This window comes from Lissotriton helveticus, chromosome 2_1, assembly GCF_964261635.1.
Source record: "Lissotriton helveticus chromosome 2_1, aLisHel1.1, whole genome shotgun sequence".
NCBI classification, from domain to species: Eukaryota; Metazoa; Chordata; class Amphibia; order Caudata; family Salamandridae; genus Lissotriton; species Lissotriton helveticus.
The window spans coordinates 683,607,584-683,630,599 of record NC_136059.1 but is presented as its reverse complement, the minus strand read 5'-3'; positions in this window follow the sequence as shown (position 1 = coordinate 683,630,599).

Genomic DNA, 23,016 nt, shown 5'->3' with positions numbered 1-23,016 from the left:
CCCATTTTGAGACAGAATACAAGGGACATAGTGGTTTGGATCCCCGGACCCCAGGTTCTGTCCCAGTGTTTGTCGATAAGTTTGTCAGGACCTTGCTTCCTGAGATTTCTGCCAGGCATAAGAAAGTTGAAAGTATGTGGTCTGCCCAAACTATGACTGGTATCTTGGCTATGGCACAATATCACGAAAATAGGGAAAATGAAGATAGAGACAAGGAAAGTAAGAAGGTTAGGGATCTTAAGACTAAGGCACTTCTGCAGCAGGCTTACCCTCCCGAGGTCCTGATGCCCGTGGGAATTTCAGACCCCAACCCCAACCCCCATGAGGGCTCGCCAGTCTACCCCCGCCAGCCCTCAACGTACAGGAGCCCTCCAAACAGATCAGTGTGCTTATTGTAAGGGGTACGGCCATTGGATAGATGAGTGTCCTGTGTTAGCCCCCGCAAACACCACCCACGCCAACCGCCTGACCTGAGAGTCCGCCTCCCTCCCTTCCGAACTGAAGCCATCAACATCATCTGCGGCATACCCCAGGGCTCATCTCTCAGCCCAACGCTATTCAATATCTACATGGCCTCCCTCGCACAAGTGGCCCGCAAACACGCCCTCAACATCATCTCCTACGCCGACAACACCCACCTCATCCTTTCCCTAACCAAGGACCCGCGCACCACCAAAACCAACCTTCGCGAGGGAATGAAAGCCGTCGCCGAATGGATGAGAAGCAGCCGTCTGAAACTGAACTCGGACAAGACGGCCTTATGAACATTGACATTTCTTAAAGTATTTGCCACTCAATGGCAAAAGGAGGGTCTGAGGAAAAGTGTTCTTCTGATCGGCATCATTTGTACCGGGACTCCATTGCTTTTTCATTGCCATCTCGTGTCAAACACTTCCACACAACCCACCTGGTCATTTCTGCTGATGCCTGAGGAAATTCTAACTCACACGACAAAAAACATCTTGCAGCCTGCATTTCTGCCCAGGAACTGTCACACACCCAACCCCCCCTGTTCTCTGCAGTTCACCAGAAAGCCACGAGACACTCACACACTGAGTAAATGATTTATTTTCCATCTCCTGCTCCCAGCCTGGTAAACATCCTTGACACCATGATCAGGTTACCTGGACAATGGTTTGACTGCTGGCCCTTGATCAGGGTGATTAAACAATGACTTGAAAGACCAGGCTTTGATCAAGGCAATTGAACAATGACCTGAAAGATTGAGCCTTGATCAAAGCTGAGTGAACAATGATTTGTGTATCAAGCCTTGACCAGGTCACCATCTACAAACATCGTCCGGATCTGGTTATCAACTGCAAACACTGCCCTGATTAAACAATGAACTAACAGCCAAAAGACTGGGATGAAAAATTATAAAAGGCTTGTAAGCTGCAGAGTGAAGCAGCAGCCTCCTCTGTCTTGCCTCTGACTAGCTTGGGATAAATCCATTGAATACATCTGGGTTCCTCCTGCAGACGAAGGCTCCTGTGTCTCCTTTTACTAAGTATGGAAGGTATGGAAGACTTGGGCAGTTCCCCCGCCCCCGAGACCCAGTAAGTGGGTTTAATCGGTTCTTCAGAACGAAGATATAGTACAGCCTGGAAAACGAGTTGTGTACTGTGGAGAAGTAAGTATACTCCTGGCGAGGGCCCTGCATGTTTCGCCATACATCTACCCAGTCAAGTCCCGTAACTAGGGAGTGGAGTTTAGTGGAAGGGCCACCTAACTCGCCCGTCACCCCGCTCCTCCATCTGTCGCATCCCAGCTCCATCACGTCATTCCAATCCTCTCCCACCACTGAGAGGGTATCCGGGATGTCTCCCCAGAGCGATAAGAGCTGTTCCACCAGGGACCACTGTAGCGGCAGTGGAGCGTAAACGCTGCCTAGTGTCAACATGTCTCCCCCAACCCTACCTTGTATTGTAATGTACCTGCCCTGTGTATCAGACCAGAGTTTCTCGTGGACATAGGGGACCCTACGGTGAATCAAGATCGCAAACCCCGTGTGAACCCCGAGTGAAATACTTGATGAAACCCAAATTGCTGCAGACATAAAGCTTTTGTACCTAGCAAGTGTGTCTCTTGGAGCAGGAGCACGTCAGCCCCGGACCTCTTGGCAAACTGAAGAACCGCCCCTCGTTTCACCTTATCCAGCAACCTGCGCACATTCCAGCTAACTATGCGCAGGGATCCAGGAGCTACACGCCCTCCCCCCTCCCCGTTAGACATGATGGAAAATCTCTACCTTCTCTACAGGTGTTTCCACAACCCACCCCGCAAAAAACGTGGCAGGCAATCAGCACAAATACGCAATTAAACAAACACCCCAACCCCCATCCCCCCCCACCCGCACCTCCCAAACATGGAAGCACCTGTCGCGGTCAGAACGTAACCCAGTCCCCAACTAGGGGGACAGGGACCACCCCCTCCAATGGATCCCCAAACAACTACCCACAACTTTTGGGGTTCACTCCTACCCGCCCACCTCCGCGTGGCCAGGCTCCCAGCCCTGAAGAAAGACAAGCCTATCTAGAAATCAAAGCACAAAATGCAGAGATATACATTCCAGACGTCCCATGAATCATTCCGCTACTGGTTGCTTTTCTGGCGACAGACCCGTCTGCCGGAGAGTGGAGCCAGAACGAGATCTACGCCTGGACCATGACCTCCTGTTGCGTTGTCGCTGGCCCCGGAGGCCCCCGCGGGCCACCTCACTTGATGAAGAATCAAAATCCCTGCCCGGTGGTGTCTTGACTCGCACTCTTACAGTTTCGTCAGTCCACTTGAAGACTTCCTCCGGGGAGTCGAAGAACAGCCTGCAAGAACTGTATATGACCCTCAGCCAGGCTGGGTATAGCAGCGCATATTGAAGCTTGAGGCCTCCGAGGCGCACCTTAGCCGCCAAGAAGGATTGTCGCTGCTGCTGCACCAGGCGTGGATAGTCTGGGAAGATGAGTATGTTCGCATTATCGCAGGTGAGGGAGGTTTTGGGGCTTGCCTGCTTCAGGATAGCGTCCCGGTCTGAGTAGTTTAGGAATTTGGTGATGATCGGCCGCGGGTGAGCCCCCGGAGGGGGTTTCTGCATCAGCGCCCCGTGGGCCCGCTCTACAACAAAGCAGCAAGAGAGTGCATCTTGGGGGAGCCAGCCCTCCAGCCACTGGGTCAGAAATCGCTCCACGTTGTCCCCCTCACAGCCTTCTGGAAAGCCCACAAAATGTAAGTTGTTCCGCCAAGCCCGCCCTTCGGCATCCTCGACGTGCATAGCCAGACCCTTCTGTATTTTTTCCATGTCTGCAACCTTCTTTTTTAGGGTCGTCACGTCGTCTTCTACTTCCGAGATGTGGGTCTCTGTCCCTGTGATGCGCTCAACCGCATTCCTCAAGTCCTGCCACAGCAGCATGATGTCCGAACCCACTGCCCTGATCTTGGCGTCCAGCATGTACCTGGACTGGGTAATGGCCGCAAGTAGCGCCGCATTGTCAGGGACCTGGCTCTGAGACCCTGCCGTCCCGGTCGTGGCGCTCACCTCCGTGAATTTGTCAATGGTACCTTGATTGGTGTGGCCTCCACCTCCTTTGTCCCGCGTCATTGTAGTCTAGCGGATGTCCCTGAGCTCTGGATCCAACCTCGGTTGGCCCCACTCCACTATGGCTTCTGATGTACAAGAATGGCCCCAGCAAGGGTCCAAAGCACAGCCCTTGACCCTCAGCAGTCCATTGAAAGGCTCCGCTGCAGCTGAGAGGAGGGCCCCGGCAAAGCTGGCACCCCCCAGTAGGATCAGCTATGTACTAGCCGCTCGAACAGCCGCCGTCACACAGTTCAACGGGGCCACGTAATGTAATGTAATGATGTCTTGTAAAGCGCCTGAATCACCCCACATGGGGTATCTCCACGCTGTAGACCGCTGGGGAACCCGTCCTGGCTTTCCCTGTGAGATGGTCCCTACTGGGTATCTCCAAGGTGAAACCAGGCATCCCCGGCATATGTGGGGGGCCGTTGTGGAGATGAGGCAAGCTAATGCCCAGAGTTGCCGAGTGTGATCCCTGGTTAGAGTTGGGAATTGAACCCTGGTCCCGGGCCGTTCTCTGCTTCCGGGTCTGCAGCCTCTAACCAGTGAGCCACACCACTCCCACACACAGTGCCGCAGAAGCCCGGAACCCCTCTTAACTCCGCCACCACCGCGGCCCGACCCGGCCACCAATTACACCCAGAGTCACTACCAATGCCCTCCAGAGAAGGATGGTTAATGCGGGGGAGGGGGAGGGGATGAAGGACGCCCCTCACTCTACACAGGCCCGCTCCCATAAGTCATTAACATGGAGAAAGGACAAATCGACCTTACTAAACGCGAGCGCCATTTTAACACGATGTTATTAGCTCATTAGCTATGGCCAAACATATGCTTATGCTTGATAATTCAACATAAAAGCAAGCCCACTGTTGTTCTAAGGTCTTAGTTCATTATGCCATGTATCGGCATAGCTCCCTACAAACTTTATAAGTAGAGAACATCAACACTCACAAGGTAGATTTGTCCTTTCTCCATGTTAATGACTTATGGGCTGAATGCTTTATTAAGGTCTCTCTTTCCGGGTGTCTTGGACACTGAAGAAGGCTTGACGCCAAAACGCGTCTGTCCATATCGGAATAAAGACGTTTACTGAAAACTTTCCCCCCCTGTGAGTGCGGTTCATTTGCTTTTACGTAGCTGTGACTGAGCTGGATGTTTAGAGGGAGTCCACGACCGCTGACCGCACCCACCGAAGAGTGCTCCGTTGAATGGTGGAGAGTGAGCGTATATAAATATATATATATATATATATATATATATATATATATATATAATTTACCTACTGGCAGTCGCCAGTAGATAGTTGTAGTTAGGTCCTATCATGCATAGGAAATCCGCAACATTCTATTCCCTATATCTTTGGCACCAATTCGTGAATCTTTGTTAAATTTTCCAAACTTTTGGCCAGCTCTGGTCCGCTCCTATCTTGAAAGTTTCGGGGTAATTCGTCAAGTGGGGGCCGAGAAAAAAGGGGGGTCACAAAAAATATTTTCCCCAAGCAATTTCCCATAGGACCTTTAGCCACAGCTACAGCCCGAACGGCTGAACAGAATTACACCAAATTTGGCAAAGAGGTAGCCCTCAGTTCAGACTTGTGCCTTTTGCTTATATGGTGCCAATCTGTTTAGTAATTACTGAGAAAATTACAGTGAAAGTCATTTATATATATATATATGGGCGCTGTGAATCCGTGGAGTGTCCGAGGATTGTCATTGTACCATAAGCGCACCCTTCCGATCACGCACTGAATGCTAATTGGCTGTCAAGTGGTTGTCAACATTCGAAACCAGGAACTGTTGGCAGCCATTTTGTGCCTTGGTAGAAGCGAGGCTGAGGAAGTCAGTGAAATATGTGTGCAAAATGGAGAAAGGGGGTAGGGTAGAAATAATTTTACCCTCTAGACCTGTTTAGGGGGTCCCAGAAGGACCCACTGGGCCCACAAATTTTTTTTTTAAACCCGGCAGGTGCGTGTAGGGTGCGCGGACTCTGCCGTAAAAGAAATCAAATAAAACAGAGCTTTTTTTTATAATTAGCCCCGGGGGGGGGGGAAATACTGGGAGCAAAATTATTAAATGTTATGGGGGGCCCTTATAATTAGCCCCCGGGGGGTAAATACCGGGGGCAAAATTATTAAATTTTATGGGGGGCCCAAGGATCGTCACCCCAGGGGCTAAAAAAAAAATGGTAGGGGGATTGGTCTAAGGTCCCCAAAGCCGCGGGGACCACCATCCCTCGGAGCTTTATGTATTGTGGGAGGGGGACTGCATGGCCCCCCTCCTGGAGCACTCGAGGGTCCGTTACCCCCGACGCTACAAAAAAAATGGTTGGGGGGATGTAAGGTCTCCAAAGCCTCAGGGACCACCACTCCCCGGGGCTTTATATATTGTGGGAGGGCCGGTTCCTGCAGTGTCCCAGGGTGTCCATCCCGCTCTCCCATAGCAAGGAAATGTGTTCTCTCTTTCAAAATGTAAATGAGATTGCTTTTCCACATGGGGAGCTGCATGTTAGTAGCTCCCTATGTGGAAAAGCAATGCCGGCTCCCAAACGCGTAGAAGTTTTGCACCAAAGGCGCTGGAGTCGTGCACCCTGGTTTAGATTTTGAAAGTGAGAATAGATTTGACTGCTGTGTCTTTCAAAATCCAAAGAAAGTTTGATATGGGAGGGCGGAGCCAAGACACTCCCACCCTCTCATAGCAAACAACAGTGTCCTGGGGGTAGGCACCCCGGGAGAGTGTAGGAACCAGCCCTGGGACGTGGTGGTACCCAGGGCCCTCGAGGGCTCTAGGTGGAGGGCCACACAATCTGCCTCCCGCAATATACAAAATCCCGGGGTGGTGGTTCCCGGGGCTTGAGGGGGGTCATTGAGGTCCCTACACTACTAATTTTGCAGGGGGTGGGCTTGGAGCCCCCCACAACTATTTGTTTTATAGCCCCGGGGGGTGGCTCTCAGTCTTGTATAGGAAACAGCAATGTTGAGAAAATCGTCCGGTAAGATAACAAAGGATTTTGAAGTCCATTTTCTGTGTTTTTTTGTACTTTGCAGGCGTTAAAGCGACGACAATTTTAACTCCGTCTTTGTAAATATGCCACTAAGTTTTGTAATGTCGACAATCTCGTCTTCCATTTAAATAGGCACGAAGTATTTATTGAAGTTCATTGTGAATCGTGAAACAACACTGTCTAATTGTGATCGATAAAGAAGTGAATGAGTTGTGTACTGGTTTTGCTTGTAGTGTGGATAAGGGCAGGTTTACAAGTTCATTGCGTTACTATTGCATTACTTTTAAGATGGGAAAAGTGACGCGAAAGTGGTACAAGGGTGTTGTAAATCTGGTATGGATTTTGAAAGAGAGTGCAGGATGCATCTGTAGGGTAAGTGCAGGTTAGTGTAGGGGTAATATTTACTATTCTAAGTCTAGGGGGGTGCATCTGTAGGGTAAGTGCATGTTAGTATAGGGGTAACAATTGCTATGAATAATAAAGGAGTTAAAGGATAAGGAGATACGCACTTTCACGGTCAACCTGGACAAACAGAAAGTGAGGAGAGATGATTTCCGACGTGTTTAGGCTTGAGAGCTTGATTAATCATTAAATGGGGTCTGGCAGATAGGTGCATACTTATTGTGCAAGAAGCCTTTCAGGGTCTTGCAAAAGCAAGTCATCTTTAATAATTGCCTCACACTGCTTGTACTTGCAAGGTCATCTGATTTGCTCGTATGTTAAAAACAGAAACTTTCTACACCTCTTTTTCATTGGTTGTGAAGCATTGTAAGAAGACGTATTACCAACCAATCCCTTTCCTTGCGCAGGTTTTGAAAAACATTTGACTGGCTGTTGTGTGGTTAACTCAACCTTCCTGATCCTGAAGTTGATTGGCTTGTTTTTTCTATGTGACGTTACGATATCCTCACCATGTACGTAGCTCATTTTGTGACGCACTTTATTTTATAATGCGTTTCAAAAACTAGTTGTGGTAGAGTCTTTTTAAATTAAACTGTGTACTCTGTTTACGAGTTTGTTGACTGTAAAGGTATTTAAAAATATTATTCTATTTTTTATTGTATTATAATTGTGCTGACTTTTTTCCTTTAGCCTGGAATACTTTGTCCTTTCATTAAATGTATAATTCTTCAAAGAATCCTTAAAAGAAAAATGCACAAGTTTTCAAAATATTTTTATTGAGTCTTTTATATTCATCACATGGGTGAAATACAAAATCTTTTTTTCATTCATTGGTATCACACCTTGGACCACATTTATTTTATTTTATCATAAGCACTCATTTCTTAAGTTTACATTATATAAGTGTTGCCCCATCATCTTTTTTTAATGTTAGGGCTTTTTTAACTTTCAGATAAAGTAGAATAGAAGTGCTACGACAAACACTCCCTCACTACTTCATCTTTCTTTTTTATGTACATATCATGTCATTATTACATTTTACAATCATTTTTAAAAATTGAAAGCATTAACCTTAACATTGAAGCCACAATAATATATATATAAATAATTATATATATATATATATATATATATATATATATATATATATATATATATATATATATATATATATATATATATATATATATATCCAACAAGTGCAACCTCCCAGGCTCCAACCGTAGCGACCCAGGAAATCACGCAGATCCAATGCAGCTTTTTTTACAGGCACAAATTTATTTACGAGCTGAACCAAACAATCTGACGCGTTTCGGGCATCCGCCCTTGCTCACAGATAGTCAGTGTTTGAAATGGCCACATTTAAATACCCTGTGCCTCACAGTGAAAGTGCATTTTTTCATTTTTTTGCTCAGTACCACGTGATAACTGAAAGAGAGGAAAAACTACCAATACTGCATCTTGTAGTCTGTTTTCCGACCGTTTGCAAATTATTATACCGGAAATAAAGTACAATTCATGGATAAAATCCAAACATAATGTATATATATATATATATATATTTTTAAAGTGCTTGCCAAGATAATCCTCCTGAAAATTGGTAAAAGCATCACTCAAAATAAATACTTTTATCCCATTTTCACTGTAGAGGCTAAAGAGTATTTTCCTTTATTGTAAAGTATTTCCTTTTTGCGTCCATAGTGTATTTATAGTTCATTTTTCAATCAATAAGAAATACATTCATACTAAAAAAATAAAATCGTCTGTTGAAAGTCATCCAACTCCACTTGAAGAATCATAAAGTTGAATGTAAATTAAAATATACATTAACAATATGATCCTTCTGTGGAAATCAAAGATAAAGTGAAGGTGATGCCATTGTTTCTAATCATTACCTTGCACCTAGTAATTCCTTAATTAACCTATATTTCTTGTAATAGTTCTTACCTCAACTCGTTATTATATTCCATTTCAACTTAAACATAGTACATTTTATAATTATTTAAATATTTTTGCTTTCTTTTTAAAAAATATCAAACATATACCGATTTACATAATTTACCTCTGTTCGATATTCTTTCCTTCCTGCATCCAAATTCATGCAACTCCTCTGGAGGGGACATAATGTTTTATGTATTTTTAAATATACATTAACAATACGTTCCCTTTGAGGAAATGAAGGATATTCTCAAGATTCTTTCGCAGCCCCGAATCATTACCTGTCTCGTAGTTTCTTTGCCCGTATTGATTCTCTGAAACAAAACTAATCATCCCACGGGTGTGGTTTATATACTTTTCAGTTACTTAACAATCTATGGGATCAAATTATTGCTCATCCCACTTTTAAGTCAAGTTTTTCAGTTGACAGGTATTCTCATTTCCACTGTTTTAGTGCGTCACGTGTTTATGTAAACGTGCATCTTTCCATACTTTTTAACTTTCGTGTAATTTCTAAAATGCTTTATTTAAACTCGTTTTTCTTATTAAAGCATTTCAATAGGTTACTTTTTTTTTAATACGAGTATTAACATTCATTCCCCTTTTTTTTTTGGACTTATTATTCTAGTAACTTCCTTTTTTTTGTAAAACTTCTTTTATTATTCTTCATTATCGTAAACCCCTATTTTCCCTGCATCCCGTGTCAGAGATACTCTCTATTAAACTTTGAGGATTCTAATTTATATCCGACTATTAATTTAATCAATTAGGGATGTAAAGAGTGCACTACTTACCTGTGAGGGTTTCCAGGAGTTGGGGAGTATGTGGGCCAGGATTTGTGCAGCTTTGGTGATTCGAAAAGCCAAGTCTTATGGCTTTTCCTGAATGCTTTCAGTGTGGGGGTTCATCTGATGCTGAGGGGGAGTTCATTCCACGTCTTGGCCATGATGTAGGAGAAGGGTGTGCCTCCTGTCGGGTTCTGTGGATACAGGGATTTCAGCCAAGGCCTGGTCAGCGGAGTGGAGGTTTCTTTTGGGGGTGTAGAAGGAGATTGAGGTATTGGAGTCCGGAGTTGTGGAGGGCTTTATAGGTGTGTGTGAGCAGCTTGAAGGTCACTCTTTTTTCTACGGGTAGCAAATGGAGAGCTCGTTTATGCTGTATAATGTGGTCTTGTCGTGGGATGCTGAGGATGAGTGTGGCTGTGCTGTTCTGGACAGTCTGAAGTTTATGGAGTAGAAATTTGTTGATTCTGGCATAGAGGGCGTTCTCGTAGTCCAGCCTGCTGGTGATGAGTGCTTGGGTGATGGTGTCCCTTGATTCGGGGGGTGGGTATATTTGAAGGTTTTGCTGAGTATGTAGAGGGTGTTGAAGCATGTGGAAGGTGCAGCGTTGGCCTTATGGGACTGTCATATGAAACATGTTTATCCACTTTAAATGTAAGTTGGGGAGTCTTTCTGCTGTGGTAATACCATTTCTGGCACGCTGCATGGGATGTTTTGAATTTTACTTGATTAGAAGCATTTAATATTGATAAACGTTTTCCTAGCATTCTTCTGATAACTTCACCTGGAACTTTTTGGTCTTTACTACTGATAATTGTGCTTAGGGTGGTCATAGTGCAATGTTAATACATACCCCCAGCAGAACCCCTACACTTCACAAACACCACTACACTACCCTAAACCCTAAAACACTACCCCCAGCATGAACCTCTATACTACATAAACACCACTGTACTACTTTTAACACTACCTCCTACAGTAGACAAACACCACTGCCCCCTCCTAAACCTTAAAAACACTACCCTCAGCACAACCCCCTACACTACAAAAGCACCAGTGTACTACCCTAAACACTAAATCTACCACCAACACGGCCCCCTACTCGACACAAAGACCAATGCACTACCTAGGAGAATTGTTTTCACTTCTGCTCATTTTTTCTCTTTCAATATATGCTACAATGCACAGCATACATTGTAGGAGAAAAATGCCTTCACTTATTGTTTTTGTGCAGGAAGGTGTGTCTTCCTGCACAAAAACAAACTCCACACGACACAGATATTCTAACACCATGGTGCAAGGGTGCCTGTATCACCACATGCCTGCAGTTTAATCAGCAGTGCAGAGGGAAGGACAGACTTCTAACATATTTATGTACATATGTTGCATCTCTGTGCTTCGGAAGTAGCTCAGCACGCTGTAGCTAAAGAGCTTACAGTGTCATGCTACAGCACTTCCTTATAGTTCGGCAGTTATATATTCACCATATATGACAAATGCATTCTTTAGTCAATTATACAGTATGTATACATTTATGTAAACTTTCACACACTAGCATATACATTTAGCTCTTTCTTTAACCAGAGTAGTCAGTTCTGAAAACCTGTTTTTTGTACTTTTTTAATTTTTTTTGATTTTTAGAACACTTATTTTGTTTTTTGTTTTTTTAAAAAGAAAAAAAAAGTCAACAGGATGAACAAACCCATGAACTTTAAAGGGTTAACAAAAAACTAGCATTGATGGTTATCAATTGCTCTGCAAACTAGGTCTACTGATTGCTCCCCATAACAAATTAAATGATTGCACTTCACGCAGTGCATTCTACCTTTCCCAAATTGGGGACGTATGTCTGGTGGCGATGTTGAAGGTGATGTCCCAGAGGTACTTGGTATTGCCGGTGGTGGAGGTACATTTTGGCGCAGTCTTCTACATTCTTCGTGAGCATAGTTGACAGGATGACAGGATGCATGGATTGGAGGTGCTTCTGCATACTAGCAGTGCCACAGGAGTATTTCTTGTTTGGATCTCCTCTGGCCAGTACTGCCTGGCAAATGTTGCATGATACTTTGGCGGCATTACATTTATTTGGCCCCTCTGGAAAAGTAAAACATTTCCATACGATGGATGTGTATCTTTTGGGAGGGTGAGGTTCTGGTAGAAATTGTTCAGTAACAAAATCATTAGAATCAGATGATTGTTGCAGTGGTGTAGCCATTTTTGATTCCAAAAAAGAAGTTCAGGTTTCCAATGAACAAAAAGTGACGTTCTTTTCAGGATAGATCTGCTCGTAAGGAAGGTCTAAGAAGAGTAATTGAAATGCATGGGGTTCTTCAATAGTTAGAACAGTAAGTGTTATAAACCAATGAAATCTCTTTTTCTTGGTCACATGGTTTCCACGTTGGTTGCGTACACGCAGCACACATCTAGCGCGACTTCTCAAAATTGCATTTAAAAGTAATATACGTTTATTAAAACTAAAAGAATATTATTTTTTCCCCATAATATTTATATTAAATACATATATATATATTTTTAATATCGAAAAATTTCGCGCAAGTCGTGAGCCCAACGCATTGTACACGTACATGATGTCATGCGGAAACACGAGCGCGTGGTGTGGCGTGATATGCATATGTTGCGTATGCGCTTGAAGTCACATACGGGTCGCATAGCAATGCGCATGAAAATACGCACCCATCGCACACCCTACGCGCATCCTACAGAACAATTGTAAAATGTCATATACGTTCTGCATAGCAATCAAGAGAGGTGCGCTTTGGGTGCGGGACTGCTCAAAAAATTGTAAAAAGAACCCACAAAATATTATAAAAATATTTTTTTTTAAATATACATATATTACATTTTTAAAACAAATATATTAAAAATGTGTAATGTAGTCTAAAAAATAAGATATCTAAATGTTAATATATTTAAAATAAATTTGTAAATCAGTATCAAAGAAATAAATATAACAATTAATAGATTACATTTTTTTTATTAAATAAATGTTTCAAAATCACTGAAAAAAACCTTGGGTTTCAGGCAGGTTTTACTTTGAAATTATCTTTTAAAAAACCATTGAAGTCACTGAAAAAACCATAGGTTTCAAGCACGTTATAGTTAGGAATTATCATTTAAAAAAACCTTAGAAATTCACTGAAAAAACCATAGGTTTTAGGGGTCTTATAGCTAGCTGGACATTTCACTCGTACAAAACCATTGAAATCCCTCCGTTATAGTTAGTTGTACTAACTATAACTCGCGCGCCCGCAATCCATAGCTGATGATGTCACATATTACATCATTCATGACGTGGTCAGTGACATTACTGATTACATCACTGCTGACATCTCAAGTGACATCACTGATGACATCACTGATGACATCATCCAGTGAATGTGGTTTGGTTCCACCGAGGCAATAAATCATTCGCACTTCCCTTCTTCAGTGTCATATGTTCTTCCTCGTTCCTGGTAGGAATTTGTAAGGCTCAGCGCGGTCTGTGACCACATCCAAAGATCCACAACCTCACATTCAGGTTTTGTGATGCCAGTCATGCCACGTTCATCCATCTATTCACTCAGTTCGTCCATTAATAATACCTCATTTTGTTACACACCTCTTTCTATAGCTGCCCAAGACTGTAGGTATCAGATGTTACTATTACCCAATTTAATGGCACGCAATTTTTAGACCACTGAAGGATGGAAGGGTTAGTCAAACTTGGCAGATTTCAAACAATCAACTAGCAGATCACTGTGAGCTTCAGCACAAGTGTTTAACTCACTGAGCATTCCTTCCCTCCAATGAAAAGCAGACAAAAAGAAAGTAGCACACAACGCACATGGCAGTTTTCACGTGCCCCCTGTCTTTGTAATCAGACTTTATTAGTGCTCACTCCAGTTCCCCGGTTTACAGGTCACTGCTTAAATCTGTTTCCCTGCCACCATGGCGTGTTTGTATGAGAGCTGCTTCCCTTTGAACACCGAAGAAAGAGCATGCCTGAAGAAACTGTCAGCAGGAGACTATCCTAAGCCCTACAATCTCCTCTGCATGGTCACAACCATTAGCTAAGCGTAGTCTCCGTGAAGACACAGAGCCTTCATGGGGTACTCAAGAGAAGCTGCCCAGCCCTTGCTAATCTGCATATCTGGCCAATTATCTATGAGTTCCATACTGGACACACAGGTTAGTTTGCTGTATACAGAAAGGTGTACTTATGATGTACATAAAATTGAAGACCTCCACAGTAGTGGAACCTTCCTAATGACTACCAATATGCACCTGCACAGATTTGTATTTGAAGACAGTAGTTCAGAATATTTGCTCATTCGATACTTAGCCCCTCGGCTGTTGCAAAAATGAAGGGTTAAACTATAAATGGGACTGGCTTTGTAAACACCACAAGATCACATGAACCCACTTTGCCAGAGAGATCACACTAGCTTTAGGAATGTCCTGTCTCAATCAGCAATAAAAAGATTGGCTCTAAAGGGTCAAACTATACAGACCCTGCCATCACACAGTGAGGATGGCACATGTACATATGTGGAGTCAATATCCTGCGCCCTATTTTGGAAACTCCAGTTCATAAAATACAGTCAGGAGCACATCGATTTGTGCACATATAGTGAACTGTTATGAAATAAATCCCATTTGCATCTTGGACTGGTTATTGGCTTTAAATTATGCCTTTAGGTTTTATTTAGTACTTTTTTTTAATAAGCGGAAATCCTCACTACCGATAACAAGGACGCCCGAACAGGATCCAGAGAAGCCATTTTCAAGCAGGCAACTGGGGTTTTCACCAAGGCCTACCTTCCAAGGGGTGAACAGCAACACAACAGATAAAGGGGTAGGTGTGCTGAGCTGTGGGCAATCACACAATATTTCGCACTGAGTCACCAGTACCATCAAAGAGAAGGCGAAACATTCTGCTGTGCATTGTGGGTAAAACAAATATATCTCACAACGCTATAAACTCACTGGCATATATCCTGAAGTAAAATAATGACATATAGACATGTTAACACAAGACTGCGCTAGTTTAGCAATCGTTCACCCATGCCATCCCAAAAGAACGGCCATGAAAGAGATTCGCCCCTGAGCACAAGGGAGCCGGCTCTGCGTCCATATCAGAAGGAACAGGGCCTGCTGTCACGTTAATCTGCCCCGCGACAGTGCCCCCGTGTCCCAAAGTTTACCAATACTGAAGCAACTCTCTCGGAATCACACTGCACTGCCTGCAGGGTCTCCACGAACGGGCAGCGATAACGCGCTCGGCAGCGGCTTTGAAACGCTGCCCAGCGCCGGTGCGGCAGGTGTGGAAGATGTAGCCGTGCAGGGGCTGCTGAGTCCCTGCACGTCCAGAGACACCAGCTGCCCCAAAAATGAGCCCAGTAAGAGAGAAACCCTTGGGTTTTTTACCAGCTCTGCACGTTAACTGAGGGTGACTTGACATGAAAGTGCGTGGATAACTAATTGCACACGGCTGATAGTTTTGTGAAGGATCTCCTTAATTTGCATATACTTAAAATAAACGAGTATGGTGGTGCTTTATTTTTCTCAAACTGAACAAGCACACACAGACACGGACATATCCATACATATCGCAGCACATATCAACTCCATACAGTTGAAACATGGCAAGCACTCTGGTATCCGATTTCATGGATGATTTATTGCAAACCCCCCTTCACCCCAGACAGAGGTGTTTCTCTATACAAGCTTAGTCAGTGTCAGTTTGTGTACAAAGATATGCCATTTTAAACCCCACCAATCATTTACAGGTGAACCCACATCTCCTCATCATTATCCAGGCCCCAAGGTGTCATTGTTTTGAGGTCAATAATATATCTGGACTCTAAAATTCGGAGTGCCTTTTCGCTGTCCCCCCTCGTTCTAAGCGGGTCACTTGATCTATGCAATAGAAACTTAGGAGATCCCTATTGCTCTGTTGACATTTGGAAAAATGGCGAGCAACCGGATAGGATTTATCCTTGTTTGCGATTGCTCGCATATGTTCCAGAATCCTAAGTTTAGTAGGGTTGATGGCACTCCCTATGTACCGTTTTCTGCAGGGACATTCTAGGCCATAGATCGTGTAATCCGAATTACAATTTAGGAGTTTTGGTATTTTTCTGTTTTGTCCACCTGTTCCCGTTCTACCTGGATATTCAGATACTTTCTTACTGTATTTACACGCTTTGCAGCGTAGACAAGGAAAGAACCCCTTCGTGCATGTTAAATTCGGGGGCTGTATTCTGGATGAAAAGTGACTGCGGACTAAATGGTCCGACAATGACTGGCAGCGACGGTATGTAATTAAAGGTCTATCTGAAAGATGTCTTTTCAGGACGTTGTCAGTGGCGAGGATATGCCAGTTTTTCTTAAAGCTTTGGACCCGCTCACCAGATTTTGTATTAAAGTTGGTGATCATTCTTACCTGGTCCTCATCTTTTTGGACATTTTTGACTATCAGGAGATCCCTCCTATTTACAATTGCCACATTTTCAGCAGCCAGCTTCAGTATGTTATTGGAGTACCCCCTATTCTGGAACCTCCTATTCGCATCAGTTTGAGCATGTTGGTAATCTATATCTGCTGAGCAGTTTCTCTTTAATCGTAGAAGTTCCCCATAGGGTACATTTTTGATCAGACTCTTAGGATGATAACTTGACGCATGCAACACGGCATTTCCCGCCGTTGGTTTCCTGTAGAGTCTGGTCTGTAGAGTATTGTTTTGTATAAATACCTCCAGATCCAAATAACATACACTGGTCGCACTTATTGTGCTGGTAAATCTCAGATTTTGGTCATTATTATTTAGAATGGCGATGTGCTCCTCAGCCGAGGTTTGGTCGCCACGCCACACAATAAACAAATCGTCTATATACCTAGTCCACAATAAAATCTTGTCGTTCCATCTGTCATTAGTTCCTCCCCATGCCTCGTGCTTCTCTCACCAGCCTACGAACAAGTTTGCGTAGCTGGGGGAGAAGCACGAGCCCATCGAGGTACCCCTGATTTGTTTATACAACTGGCCTGAAAAGATGAAGATGTTATTATACAGGTAAAACCGCATCATGTTAAACAGCATACTACTGTTTGCCCTATATTTGTCTGGTTTCTTGTTAAGAAACCACTTAGTAGCTGTCAAACCATCTTCATGGGCTATAGAGGTGTAAAGATTTACAACATCTAAAGTTATCAAGAGCATGACCGGTTCCCAGGAAATGTTGTCCATCATACGGAGGAAATCTTGTGTGTCCCTCACATACGAGGATAGATCTTTAATAAACGGTGCAAGATATGAATCAATGAAGCGAGATGTATTCTCCAAAAGACTACCAATTGCCGACACAATACGCCTCCCTGGTGGTCTCTTGGCGTTTTTATGGATTTTCGGCAAGTGGTAAAAGGTGGGAAGTACTGGTGATTCGCATTGGAGAAACAGAAATTCATCCACACTGAGCATGCCATCTTCTTTCCATTTTATCAGCATTGTTTGATATTCCGTCATGCTTTTAACATACTCAGCTCTCTTTATGACAGTGTAGCACCCCTGTCTTTCAATTGTCTAAGTGCTTCCTGTTCATAATTTTCTTTGCTAAAAATCACTATATTTCCACCTTTATCCGAAGGTTTTATTTCAATTGATTTATCATTTTTCAGGGACTTTATTGCCTCCCATTCCCTTCTCGTGATGTTAGACATTCTCATGTCCATCTTGTCTTTTGCCATTTTTTCCAAATCTGAGAACACCGCTTCACTGAAAACATCAATAGCATCTTGACAAGCATTTGGCAGTTTTTTTGATTTATTTCTCAGATTGCTCGGATCTTGTATTTGTGTTGTGGATACAGTACCGTTTCTCTCAATTTGTGACCCTCCTTCTTGAAGTTCTTGTGTGGGAGTCATTAATATGTTCAAAAGGGTATTAGAGTGTTCTTCTAAGGATTCTTCCGTGGCGGTTTCCAAATACGTTCCCACAGCGGTATTATTGGGATTTAGAAGAAAGATTTTTTTTAACTTTAGTTTGCGGATGTATCTGAACAGATCTATTTTCATATCAACAAGGTTGAATTCACTTGCAGGACAGAAATTTAATCCCTTCTTTAACACCTTGATTTCATCCCCTGTTAATGTTCTTTTGGACAGGTTGATGATATTATTGTCCTCCAGCACACTTATCTTCTCTTGCGGTTTAAAGCACCCCGCGTTACCCTCGGTGAAGTGGTTTGTTGTGTGCCTCCCTTTGCCCCCTTTGCCCCGCCTTGTTCTCCTTTTTGGCTTGATTGGGGAGGATGGTTCCTTTGTTGTGGCCTATTACTTTGAAAACTAACCTGAACTGCTGCTGTTGGTGGCAGTTACATTGATTTTCACTTGATGCAAGACACAAGATGTCTGCCAACAGTTCCTGGTTTGAAGTGTCGGTAGCCAATTAGAGCCAAGCTAATGCTGGGGAGGTTAGACTCCGCCCAGATATATATGTACTTTTAAATGTCATTTTCTCAGGAACTACTGAACGGATTTACACCATTTAAGCAAAAGGCACGAGTCTGAACTAAGGACCCAAATTTTGTGTATTTCCGTTCAGCAGTTCGAGCAGTAGCTGCGGCTAAAGGTCCCTATGGAAAATTGCATAGGGAAAACATGTTTTGGGACCCCCCTTTTTTATCGCCCCCTGCTTGACGGATCACCCCGAGACTTTCAGGATAGGACCGGACCGGAGCTGGCCATTAGTTTTGAAAATTTCGTGAAGATTTGTCAACCGGTGCTAAAGTTATTCCAAATAGAATGTTGCGGATTTCCTATGGCAAATAGGTCCTGACTATAACTATCTACTGGCAACCGCCATATATATATATATATATATATATATATATATATATATATATATATATATATATATATATATATATATATATATATATATATATTACCTACTGGCGATAGCCAGCAGGTATATATAGTTAGGATTTTTTTCCTATGGGATTTTTGAAAATTCTATGTCGAATAACTTTGGCGTTTGAGGACAGAATTGGCTGAAATTTTCAGGAAAATGGAACATTTTGTTTCTGAGCAGCCCCTGAAAATTTGGGGGGGTTTCGTCAAGGGGGGGCCGAGAAAAAAGGGGGGTCCCAAAACGTGTTTTTCCCATGCAATTTTCCATAGGGCGTTTGGCCTCACTTTTAGCCCGAACGGCTGAATGGATTTACACCAAACTTGGCAAAATTGTAGGGACTGGTAGCCCGATGTGCCTTTGCTATGTCTCAAGATATAGGCTCCAGTGGTTTTTACGAAAATTAACTTTGAAAAATATATATTGGGCTACATTGGGCTATATATATGTTGGAGCCCAAATGTAGCCCAATGTAGCCCAATGTAGCCCAAAGATGGCCACCAGAGACAAAAAAAACAAATGTAGCCCAAATATCAGCCAGATGTAGCCCAACTATAGCCCAATGACAGAATGTCCCAGAGTGTTCTAAAGAACAACTAGAGTGCTAACAGTCCTACTTATTACAAAGGTATGGCACACCTGAAGCCATCTTGATTGGAATAAAGTGGTAACTCTTAAAACATTTAATTTAAAAAGGAACAAAATGAGGGGGTTCATTTTGCCATAGAAAGTATGATTAGCGAATATATGACGAAATCCCGCATACCATCAGTCCGCAAAAAAAATCCTGCATGTACTATTAGGCCGCAAATTAAAATAACGAAAACTTTTAGAATGAATATGCCTTTAGCATACACTAAACAACTAAACTACCCTAAACCCTAAAACACTACCCCCAGCATGACCCTACACTACACAAACACTACAACACTACCCTAAACCCTAAAACACTACCCCCAGCATGACCCTACACTACGCAAACACTACAACACTACCCAAAACCCTAAAACACTACATCCCAGCATGACCCTACACTATGCAAACCCCTCAACACTACCCTAAACCCTAAAACACTACCCCCAGCATGACCCTACACTACACAAACACTACAACACAACCCTAAACCCTAAAACACTACCCCCAGCATGACCCTACACTACACAAACACTACAACACTACCCTAAACCCTAAAACACTACCCCCAGCATGACCCTACACTACACAAACACTACAACACAACCCTAAACCCTAAAACACTACACCCCAGCATGACCCTACACTACGCAAACACTACAACACTACCCTAAACCCTAAAACACTACCCCCAGCATGACCCTACACTACGCAAACACTACAACACTACGCAAAAAACACTAAAACACTACACCCCAGCATGACCCTACACTACGCAAACACTACAACACTACCCTAAACCCTAAAACACTACCCCCAGCATGACCCTACACTACACAAACACTACAACACTACCCTAAACCCTAAAACACTACCCCCAGCATGACCCTACACTACGCAAACACTACAACACTACACTAAACCCTAAAACACTACCCCCAGCATGACCCTACACTACGCAAACACTAAAACACTACCCAAAACCCTAAAACACTACACCCCAGCATGACCCTACACTACGCAAACACTACAACACTACCCTAAACCCTAAAACACTACCCCCAGCATGACCCTACACTACGCAAACATTACAACACTACCCTAAACCCTAAAACACTACCCCCAGCATGACCCTACACTACGCAAACACTACAACACTACCCAAAACCCTAAAACACTACACCCCAGCATGACCCTACACTACGCAAACACTACAACACTACCCTAAACCCTAAAACACTACCCCCAGCATGACCCTACACTACGCAAACACTACAACACTACCCTAAACCCTAAAACACTACCTTTAGCATGACCCTACACTAAGCAAACACTACAACACTACCCTAAACCCTAAAACACAACCCCCAGCATGACCCTACACTACGCAAACACTACAACACTACCCTAAACCCTAAAACACTACCCCCAGCATGACCCTACACTACGCAAACACTACAACACTACCCTAAACCCTAAAACACTACCCCCAGCATGACCCTACACTACGCAAACACTACAACACTACCCTAAACCCTAAAACACTACACCCCAGCATGACCCTACACTACGCAAACACTACAACACTACCCTAAACCCTAAAACACTACCCCCAGCATGACCCTACACTACGCAAACACTACAACACTACCCTAAACCCTAAAACACTACCCCCCAGCATGACCCTACACTACGCAAACACTACAACACTACCCTAAACCCTAAAACACTACCCCCCAGCATGACCCTACACTACGCAAACACTACAACACTACCCTAAACCCTAAAACACTACCCCCAGCATGACCCTACACTACGCAAACACTACAACACTACCCAAAACCCTAAAACACTACCCCCAGCATGACCCTACACTACGCAACCACTACAACACTACCCTACACCCTAAAACACTACCCCCAGCATGACCCTACACTACGCAAACACTACAACACTACCCTAAACCCTAAAACACTAGCCCCAGCATGACCCTACACTACGCAAACACTACAACACAACCCTAAACCCTAAAACACTACCCCCAGCATGACCCTACACTAAACAACCACCACAACTCTACACTACACTAACACAACACTACACTACACAACACTACACTACACAATCACTAACCCACGAAAAAATTAACACAAACCCACTTACCTCTCTCGTCATCGTGGTTTTCACAACGCAAATGCATTTACCATACATGCCTTTAAAACGTAATTCTTTGTAAAGGCATGCGCGATAAATGCACATGCGTTTTGAAAAAATGCGGGATAATGGTATGCGAGGTCAATGACCTTGCGGGATAATGGTATGCGGACTGAAAGTCTGCGGGATAAAAAATGCGGGAAAATGGCTGCAAACCATGATTAGCAGCAGACTTCCCTGGTGAGCACTAGCTTTACTACAGTGATCTAATGAGCAACTAGAGTGCTAACATTCAGAATTTATGGCAAATGTGTGACACATCTGAATGCCTTCGTGATAGAACCAAAGTAAACAAGCATTGAAAATGCAATAGATCTCGCCCTCGTTTAAGTTAAAGCCATTCTGTTTGTAATGAGGTGGCTTTTTAGCTTTGCTTTTATTAGTGTTTTTAAAACTTTCATGTAAATAACATGCATATGTATGCATATATGTATATGTATGCATGCATTTATATTTATATAGATATGCAGATTATATATGTTTATATATGTATATTACCTACTGGCGATAGCCAGTGGGTATATATAGTTAGGATTTTTTCTCTATGGGATTTCTGAAAATTCTATGTCTAATAACTTTGGCGTTTGTGGACGGAATTGGCTGAAATTTTCAGGAAAATGGCACATTGTGTTTCTGAGCAGCCCCTGAAAATATGGGGGGGTTTCGTCAAGGGGGGGCTGAGAAAAAAGGGGGGTCCCAAAACGCGTTTTTCACATTCATTTTTCCATAGGGCGGTTGGACTCACTTTTAGCTCGAACGGCTGCATAGATTTACATGAAACTTGGCAAAATTGTAGATATGGTTTGCCCGACGTGCCTTTGCTATGTCTCAATATATGTGCTCCAGTGGATTTTGAGAAATTAACGTTTAAAAAAATATATATATCTGTGACAGCGCTCCGGTTAGCGCCCCGGTTCGCGTACCTGACGCGTAACGGAACTTCGCGAAGCAAAGCTGATTGGCTCTCCGGTGTCTGTCAACATTCTAAACAGTCCGGAGCGGCCGCCATCTTGTCTCTCGGTAGGATCGAGAGACAAGATGTGGTGAAAAACGAAGGGGGAAATGAAGGAAAGGGGGCAAGGTAGACCCCTCCTGACCCCCTAGGATTGATGAGGGGGATATTAAAGTGCCCCGCGGGGCAACAAATAAAAAAAATTTTTTTTTTTGCGATTTTACGCCGTAGAGGCGCGTCCCGGTACGCGAACCGGGCAGCTCACCGGGCAGCTAACCGGGCAGCTAACCGGCAGCGTAGCTGTCAACATTGTAAACAGTCCGGAGCGGCCGCCATCTTGTCTCTCGGTAGGTTCGAGAGACAAGATGTGGTGAAAAAAGAAGGGGGAAATGAAGGAAAAGGGGCAAGGTAAACCCCTCCTGACCCCCTAGGATTGATGAGGGGGATATTAAAGTCCCCCGCGATTTTTCGCGGTAGAGGCGCTTCCCGGTACGCGAACCGGGCAGCTAACCGGCAGCGCAACGGGAGTCCGCCATCTTGTGTTTTTGGAGCGTCCGGTTCGCGTACCGGGTAGCGTCCCGGTAAGCGTAACAAGGGGAAAACCAAGAGAAACAGT